Raw genomic sequence first — 9,770 nt, forward strand, 5'->3', positions numbered from 1 at the left:
CAATTATGTTTTGCTGGCTTCACCTTGAATCTACCTTAGGCTCTAAGGTTTCCAGCTCCGGCCTGGTGTGTAGATGCCTCAGGTATCCGAGCCCTTGACTCCATCTCTGCCTGTAGATCCATCGGATCCACTTGGTCCGGCATCCCTCAGATTCTGCCGGGCTCCCTCATCCCTCCGGCTCCATCTTGATCAGTCATCACCCTGGATGCAACACGGACTTCCGGTCCTACGGCTACACCTTGTTCCTCCACTCCTGTGGCTTCACTGGACTCTTCCTTCCCTCCGGCTCCTCCGTTGTCCTTGCTCCCTCCGTCTCTGGCCCTATCTCCACCACGGCTTTACCTCAGTCAGTTGGGCTCCTGGCTACATCCTGGCTCCTTCCTCCTTCGGTTCCGCCATGGGCCTGCTTCCTAGTGGCTCTGTTTGGGGTCACTGCAGTCATCTCCTCCCTGGCTCCTCTTACCGTCATCTCTTCTCTGGCTCCTCTTACCGCCATCTCCTCCCTGGCTCCTCTTACCGTCATCTCCTCCCTGGCACCTCTTACCATCATCTCTTCTCTGGCTCCTCTTACCGTCAACTCCTCCCTGGCACCTCTTACCGTCATCTCCTCCCTGGCTCCTCTTACTGTCATCTCTTCTCTGGCTCCTCCTGCTGTCTTCTCCCTGGCACCTCTCGTTGTCATCTCCTCCCTGGCTCCTCTCGTTGTCTTCTTCTCCCTGGCACCTCTCGTTGTCTTCTCCTCCCTGGCTCCTCTCGTTGTTTTCTCCTCCCTGGCTCCTCTCGTTGTCTTCTCCTCCCTGGCTCCTCTTACTGTCATCTCTTCTCTGGCTCCTCCTGCTGTCTTCTCCCTGGCTCCTCTTGTTGTCATCTCCTCCCTGGCTCCTCTTACCGTCATCTCCTCCCTGGCTCACTCGTTGTCTTCTCCTCCCTGGCTCCTCTCGTTGTCATCTCCTCCCTGGCTCTCTCGTTGTCTTCTCCTCCCTGGTTCCTCTTACCGTCATCTCCTCCCTGGCTCCTCTCGTTGTCTTTTCCTCCCTGGCTCCTCTCGTTGTCTTCTCCTCCCTGGCTCTCTCGTTGTCTTCTCCTCCCTGGTTCCTCTCGTTGTCTTCTCCCTGGCTCCTCTCGTTGTCATCTCCTCCCTGGCTCCTCTTACCGTCTTCTCCTCCCTGGCTCCTCTTACCGTCATCTCCTCCCTGGCTCTCTCGTTGTCTTCTTCTCCCTGGCTCCTCTTACCGTCATCTCCTCCCTGGCTCCTCTTACCGTCTTCTCCTCCCTGGCTCCTCTTGTTGTCTTCTCCTCCCTGGCTCCTCTTGTTGTCTTCTCCTCCCTGGCTCCTCTTGTTTTCTTCTTCTCCCTGGCTCCTCTTACCGTCTTCTCCTCCCTGGCTCCTCTTGTTGTCTTCTCCTCCCTGGCTCCTCTTGTTGTCTTCTTCTCCCTGGCTCCTCTTACCGTCTTCTCCTCCCTGGCTCCTCTTGTTGTCTTCTCCTCCCTGGCTCCTCTTGTTGTCTTCTTCTCCCTGGCTCTTCTTACCGTCTTCTCCTCCCTGGCTCCTCTCGTTGTCATCTCCTCCCTGGCTCCTCTCGTTGTCTTCTCCTCCCTGGTTCCTCTCGTTGTCTTCTCCCTGGCTCCTCTCGTTGTCATCTCCTCCCTGGCTCCTCTTACCGTCTTCTCCTCCCTGGCTCCTCTTACCGTCATCTCCTCCCTGGCTCTCTCGTTGTCTTCTTCTCCCTGGCTCCTCTTACCGTCATCTCCTCCCTGGCTCCTCTTACCGTCTTCTCCTCCCTGGCTCCTCTTGTTGTCTTCTCCTCCCTGGCTCCTCTTGTTGTCTTCTCCTCCCTGGCTCCTCTTACCGTCATCTCCTCCCTGGCTCCTCTTACCATCTTCTCCTCCCTGGCTCCTCTTGTTGTCTTCTCCTCCCTGGCTCGTCTTGTTTTCTTCTTCTCCCTGGCTCCTCTTACCGTCTTCTCCTCCCTGGCTCCTCTTGTTGTCTTCTCCTCCCTGGCTCCTCTTGTTGTCTTCTTCTCCCTGGCTCCTCTTACCGTCTTCTCCTCCCTGGCTCCTCTTGTTGTCTTCTCCTCCCTGGCTCCTCTTGTTGTCTTCTTCTCCCTGGCTCTTCTTACCGTCTTCTCCTCCCTGGCTCCTCTCGTTGTCATCTCCTCCCTGGCTCCTCTTGTTGTCTTCTTCTCCCTGGCTCCTCTTACCGTCATCTCCTCCCTGGCTCCTCTTACCGTCTTCTCCTCCCTGGCTCCTCTTGTTGTCTTCTTCTCCCTGGCTCCTCTTACCGTCTTCTCCTCCCTGGCTCCTCTTACCGTCATCTCCTCCCTGGCTCCTCTCGTTGTCTTCTCCTCCCTGGCTCCTCTCGTTGGCTTCTCCTCCCTGACTCCTCTCATTGTCATCTCCTCCCTGGCTCCTCTTGTTGTCTTCTCCTCCCTGGCTCCTCTCGTTGTCTTCTCCTCCCTGGCTCCTCTTAACGTCTTCTCCTCCCTGGCTCCTCTCGTTGTCATCTCCTCCCTGGCTCCTCTTACCGTCATCTCCTCCCTGGCTCCTCTTACCGTCATCTCCTCCCTGGCTCCTCTTACCGTCATCTCCTCCCTGACTCCTCTCGTTGTCTTCTCCTCCCTGGCTCCTCTTACCGTCATCTCATCCCTGGCTCTCTCGTTGTCTTCTCGTCCCTGGCTCCTCTCGTTGTCTTCTTCTCACTGGCTCCTCTTACCGTCATCTCGTCCCTGGCTCTCTCGTTGTCTTCTCGTCCCTGGCTCCTCTCGTTGTCTTCTTCTCACTGGCTCCTCCCACATCATCTCTTCTCTGGCTTCTCCTTCATCCTCTGTGGTTCCTTCTGCAATCCCCGCATCCTCTTCTTCTATTGGATTATTTTTGTTAAGGCCTTTTTGAAAGTGGGAGGGTAATGTCACGGTTTGTCTGAGTTTAATTTGAGTTTTTTTTTTTTTATTATTGTTTCCTGTACCCGTTTCCTCTATTTGCATTGGTTTCTTTGATTATTCATTGTTTGATTAATTTGCTACACCTGTTTCTTGTTTCTTTCATTGATTATCCTTTGAATTTATTGCCCTTAGTTTGAAGTGTTTTTGGTCTGATGTAGTTACATTCAAGCTATTTTAAGGCATGAAGAAATTTTAAGGAATGGGAAGAAAAAAAAACTTTAAAAATGTAATTTTGGTGATCAAAGATGAATTTTAAGGGATAAAATTATTGACTACAGGGGGACTTTAAGGAAAAGAAAACAATATGTGCACTTTAGTTCATGTGTGTGGGTGAAACTGGTATCAGAGTATGAGCGCCACTCTGTTTCTCGTCCACAGTATGGAGTGTCTTTTTCACTGATAATATCCATCTGTCCCCAAAGCACTTGTCCTCTGTAGGGTCACTGGACTCTATATCTCGCCGTCTCGCTCTGGACGGATGAACAGTCCATCACACATACACACACACACCTACGGACAATTCACAGTCTCCAGTTCAGCCATACACTTTTTACGCATTTCTTTGGATTGCGGGAGAAACTAGATCTAAAACTCTACATGGTACGCGAGGTGTTGATGAAAGGCCATTAAACCTTATTGAGTACAGCAGACAAAAACAAAACTCGTTCTATTGATCCAATCACGAAGTCCTGGTACTGCGCTGCATCACACCACGACTGCATCCGTCCTCGTCCTACAGACATAAACTACAAACACTGCTGGTTTTCACATGATGGATGCCTTTACCACTGTGCTGATGAAAGATGTTGCTGCACTATCAATAAGCTCTGTCTGAACACAGTCCAGCTGAATGAGAGGAAACTGCTTATTCTCAGCTTTGAGAGTTTAGCACCACTTTTTACACTGCATTACTTCATCACATCAGTTATCATCTCGACATTATACCAATGGCTAATTATGAGAATAGATGTGAGCACTATCGTGGTGACTTGTTTTCTCCATGATATATTGTAAGATTTTGTCTGCCAGCTCTATAGCATGTAGAACGGAGAGCTTCTGAAAAGTTGAATTGGTAGCATTAGTACAACCAGCACAATGTTAGCGCTAATGGTGGCATGTTTACATGCAACCACGTCTTCCCCCGAGGAGCAAAAGGCTTTAAAAGCAGAAGACTTTAATGTACAACCACTGACCCAGAACTACTACATCTTGTTTTAAAGCCTCAAACAAAGGCGGAGGTGGAACTGAATGAGAAGTACATTTGCTGAAATGCTTCAGATGTTTGCAGATAAAAAGCCTGGAGTGCTGAATTGGCCGGTGGCGTTCACATCAGACTAAGTGCTCGTCTGAACCATGTGATGCTGACAATACAACGGAGGACACTGCTAATACTTCAGACAGAGAATGATTTAATTTTACACATTTATTTGCAATATAGCCTTTCTTCACTGGCATCAACCACTCAAATCTCTTTCTTTCACAGTGTTTTGGGTCTAACAGCCTTTGCAAACATTTTAAACCCAGTTTCTCCCCGTCATGTGCTATAAGTGTAACAGGACTGGGCTCGTCCACCTCACTGCCTGTCTTTAATTAAACTGGGCGCTCTCTTTGCTCGTCTCAGCTCTTCTCAGATTGATCACTTGCTGATGTGAAGTTAAAACATAATAACAGCAGTTTTAAACAGTCTTCTTTCTCTGCCCTGCCATGCTTCATTTAAACGAGGTACTCAGTGTTGCGCTGTACATATATAATCAGGGGTAAAGTGTGTTGTTAGGCTATTCCTAATTGGCTGCATGACCGTATTGCATTAAAAAAAGAGTTTTTAAGTGCCATCATTGCAAAAGAACCAATAGACCCTGTTATTTAAAATCAGGTTAATAATGAATACAAGTGCTGTGCAGTGATACACACGCACACACACACACACACACACACACACAGATGTTTTACGTCACAGCTGGTGCTCTATCGTGGATAATTGGACTCCTGTCAATTCACATGACAAATAAGCAAATTTATAGTGACGTCTGCATCTTGTCTCCTTCACTTTGCTGGTATCAGTTCCTGTTGCAAACGAACGCTGTCCGTCAGAGGCTTTAACCCCTTACCTGACAGGGATCACTGGTGATCCCAGATTATTTTAGTTCAAAATATGTTTGAGCTTATATATCTCAATATTAATAACAGTCTGGTTAATTTTGAGTCTTGAACTATAAACTCTCAAGGGTTGGCTTTCTAAATGTATGTGTGTTATGTTTCTATTCAGAATTACTTATGAGCAGTAACCTTTTTATTTTGGGCATTTCATGTATGCAGCACTTGCCAAAATTGGGGGTGATGAGCAAGGGGTTAACAGCGTTCGGTTTAGTGGCTCGAGTGTATCTGACAAGTCATTTAGTTTGGCACTGGTCCTAGCTCATGCCTGGGTGTGATTGGTTGACACGACGTGACTGCTGACAGTGTGTTTGAGTGTGAATGATGTTTGCTGAGGCCACGGGGTTATTGACTATGGCGATTCTCCTGCTGATGAATGGTGCTCTCTGACACGTAATATTGGCCGTATATTTCCTGAATCAAGTGAAGGAATGATATCAGTGGCGTTCTGGGAGCTGACAGTGATGGACAGGCCTCTGGATTGATCCTCTTTGCCTTCATATGTCCCTCTGCACATGAATGTCTAACTGTGAGGATGTCCTCGCTCACAAACATCCAACCAGACACTTTAGTATTACCTCTTTACCACCATTTGTAAGTTGAACGTGTGTGGCTGACAGAGTCAAACGCTTCCAGTTATTTTTAGCTGTACAAACTCGTCATGCTGCTTGATATTGTAAACTTGTTTTTCTTATCATATTCTTTTAATGTATTGTCGTAATCATAAACACAGTTTTGCTGTTGACGGCACTTTGATATCCTCAGTTATTTCCCTACAGCGGCTGATGAATCAGAACTCATTGACAGAAAACACCTGTATAAGGGAGATAATAAGACCGAAGATTAAAACCATAGAAGATTCTACAGGAAATATACTCAATTTATGTGTATATTGAAGCGTGTGTGTGTATCTGTGTGTCATTTTATTATTTTACATTACATTACACACTTTGATGTACTTTCTTCTCATTGACCAATGCGATTATACTGAGATTCAGGCAATATTGTGATTAAACTTGATCTCATATGCAATACTTCAATACAGATCAAATTGATTCGATTAAGCTCATAATCGTAGTATCATAATCATAGTAAAATGTGCAGGTTTTAATCAATAAACAGGCGTGTAAACACTTCAGTGGCATCTATTCCACTCTGACTGAAGTGTGCATGTGCTTGTGACGAACACAAATTATGTTTTCATGTGCAGATTCATAAACACAGCGGGAAAGAAGGCATCGCATCTCTGTGGTGCTGAAGAAACTGAGTTCATGTTGACAATACTGAGCGAGATGAATATAATTCAGTATATTGATGGTCGAAAACATCGGCATGAAGACATTTAAGGATCGTAAGCAGAAAAATCCAGTGCATCCATAGAAATCTGTTTTGTATTTGACACAAGTAGATTAAATCAGTGGCCTGTAACACACTCTATCATCATATATCCCGGGCATTAGGTGTGCAAATAATGGCGGAAAAACAACCACAGTTCTTAGTGAATAATCAGAATAATGTAAATTGTGTGTAAACGGGAGTGAAGAGGTCATGTAAATCGCTTACTGCGTTTAAGTCCTTTGATTATTGTAAATGATCACATTATTGGTGCACATGCAAACGTGTTCATTGGCTGGATTAACATGACTGTGCTGTGGCTGCGTGATCAATTGAAGAAATAAAGCTCAACGATTGTGTTGCACTGGTCAGCGGGAAAGAGAAGAGCATCTGCTCACCACCTGCAGTCACAACATCTCCGGTCTCGATAAACGTCATTCATATCGACTGTAATCAAGTCAGTGGCTCTTTATAGATGCAGACGTTGCCTGTCCTGCAGTGAAGGACACACCAGAAACCTCTGATAGAGGAGAGCGGGGCACAAACTAACGCTGTTTCACTTTCTCCGTTTGAGTAAACCTACTTAAGTTTCAGAGTATTTATTTTTACCCGCATTCATTTCACACATGTCTATAGTACAATTATGTGGTTTTGTTTCATTAATACGGTGTATAATTTTTATTTATTAACCCTGGAAGAATGGAAGTGAAATGTGACAACATGCCCCATCTCTCATTGTAACATGACCATATGACAGATTAAAATGTTCTCTGATCTAATAAAATATACAAGACAAACTAAAATATTTTCTCAATAAAATACAATTATTAACTTTTTCATATAAAATAATGCAATTTTTTAATAATTAAAATTTTTTTGAGTTTGACAACAAACACACCGGAAAACAGCTATACAGCATAGTTCAGAACAGTAATAATGAATACATTCTGAACATTGACTCTGTCTTTATTCACCTTTTTCTCATGGTTTCTCAATAGAATTCATAAAAGTACAGAATATAATATCATAGTTCTAATAGAGGCTCATTGTAACGCAGTGTGACAACATGCCCCGCCTGCACAACTGGGGTTTAAACCCGGCGAGTGTTTCTGCTGTCAGACATATTGGAGATTCAAAAAATTCTAATTTTAAATAAACAAAATAAACAGAGATGAAAAATTTACTTCAGTGAGAAATGTACTTTTGCTAAGGTTAAATAAATGTTCAGTGATATCTTCCAAAGATTTCAGAATTTTGGCTCAATTTTCCCTCTATCTAGTGTTGAAATGGCAACTAGTAAATACACTAAGTTTCGTCATGCTGACATTTGTGAAAGTATTTAAAACAAGTGTGTGACAACTAGCCCCGCGTTAGTTTGTGCCCTGCTTACCCCAACTAATGTGCATATTTCCAATAGCAATTAATAACTGGAGATAAGACATGTAATGTTCTTAATATCATACATATCTGTAAACACAAATGTGTTGCAAACTACTACATTTAATAACATACTATAACATTGCAAATGAAGTAAATATTTGTAGGAAGTTCTTCAAAGAATGATTGCAGTTGTTGTGTTTGCACAGACCTTGCAGATCTTCCTCACACAGATCACTGACACACACACACACACACACACATAGCGAGCGAAGCGGTGGGGGAAGTGGTGTCTTATTTATGCTGCCATTACACACGTCATATTCGCGACTGCCCTGTTTGTAGAAGAGAAATGACGTTGAGATTTAATGACTGTTGTGAAATTGGCGTTGTAAAACTTGTAAAGCACCGGTAAAACAGTCAAGCAGAAACAAACAAATCCACCAACGCCAAAGAAACTGTAGTGATGAACTGGTGTGTTGGGCGTTTATCTGACAGTTGCTATTACCTTTAGGCCATCAGGCTGGTTTGCGGAGAAGAGAGCCCAGTGTGTGTGTGTGTGTGAGGCTCATCTATCCTGCTAACACACTGCTGTGTGTGTGTGTGTGTGTGTGTGTGTGTGTGTGTGTGTGTGTGTGTGTGTGTGAGGCTCATCTATCCTGCTAACACACTGCTGTCACAGCAGTCGCTCTCGGCCGGTGCTTCAGAGCTCGGGCGTTCGGGACTCAGGAGTGAAGCAGGGGCGTAGACAGATCGAGCGAGGCGATATTAGCCGAGTGGAGGCGGACAGATAGATCTGCTGTCACTGACCACTGACTCTTATTTATCTGATTATTTTCTTCCTGCTTCAGCTCCTCTATGAATCAGAGCTGACGGGGGAAAACACTGTCATTTCTTTCTGACGCGGTCAAGACTTCATACTACCAAAGTCTATGCGTATCAAGTGTGTGGCTCTGACCAAAGCCAAGGGGATTCGTTTAATCAAGTCAAGGCTGCTTTATTTCTGTGGCATATTTATACATTACAGATTAGTTCATAAACAGGAAAATAACAGAATCAATGATGCAAACTTTATCAAATATGATATGAATATGAAATATGAATATGACAAATATCAAATATAAAGCAGCTCTAAAAACACAATAGTGTCATTATACAGATCAACTTTTGTTTTCATGTCAGTGCAGTCAAACCAATATTACTGAATATAATAATAGCGGCGTCTAAACTGACTGTGTTGATCTCAGCTGTTACTGTGCCTTCAGCTTCTCTATAGACTGAACCAAGTGTGTGTGCATTTACTTCAACAGAGACGTCATCTAATGCTTTCAGGACAGCATTACCGGTTAACATGCACTGAATACTACTAAATATTCCAAGCATTTTACAACTGCATCAACACAAAGCCTATTCAGTTAATTTAGGTTTATTTATAGCTCCTCCTGGTGGAGGAACACAAACACAACTGTTGATTTCTTCAGTGTTCTTCATAATAAGGATCTGTTCTTCAGCGCCTCCTAGTGGAGTTTGTTCAGATGCTAGCTATGGAGTGTGCATTAAGACCATATGAAATGGATGTGAAACAAACTCAGGCTGTGCTGAATCTGGAGATCTTCGTTGAGTTACCTGAGCTCTTTAGATCCGAGTCCAGGAGCACCAGTGCATTAGAGCACATCAGTCGTGCCAGAAAGCCTAGTGGGTTAAATGGAAAGCCCTTGATCACTTGGAATTTACTCTCATTATTTACCATTATTTACTAGTTTTTCCCTTATAAATGTGTTGTATGCACCATTCTATAGGCCTGTATGTATATATACTTTAGCTGTTGGAGAAAACATAAAACATGACACAAGTGAAAATTATAACAATACAATAAACTATAACTGTGTTTAAAAAAAACAGTCATCTTAAGTATTAAATGTGGTTAAATGTCAGAATAACTGTGTATCAAATGTGTATCAT

Source organism: Squalius cephalus (assembly GCF_949319135.1).
Source record: "Squalius cephalus genome assembly, chromosome: 9".
In the NCBI taxonomy this organism is placed as follows: Eukaryota; Metazoa; Chordata; class Actinopteri; order Cypriniformes; family Leuciscidae; genus Squalius; species Squalius cephalus.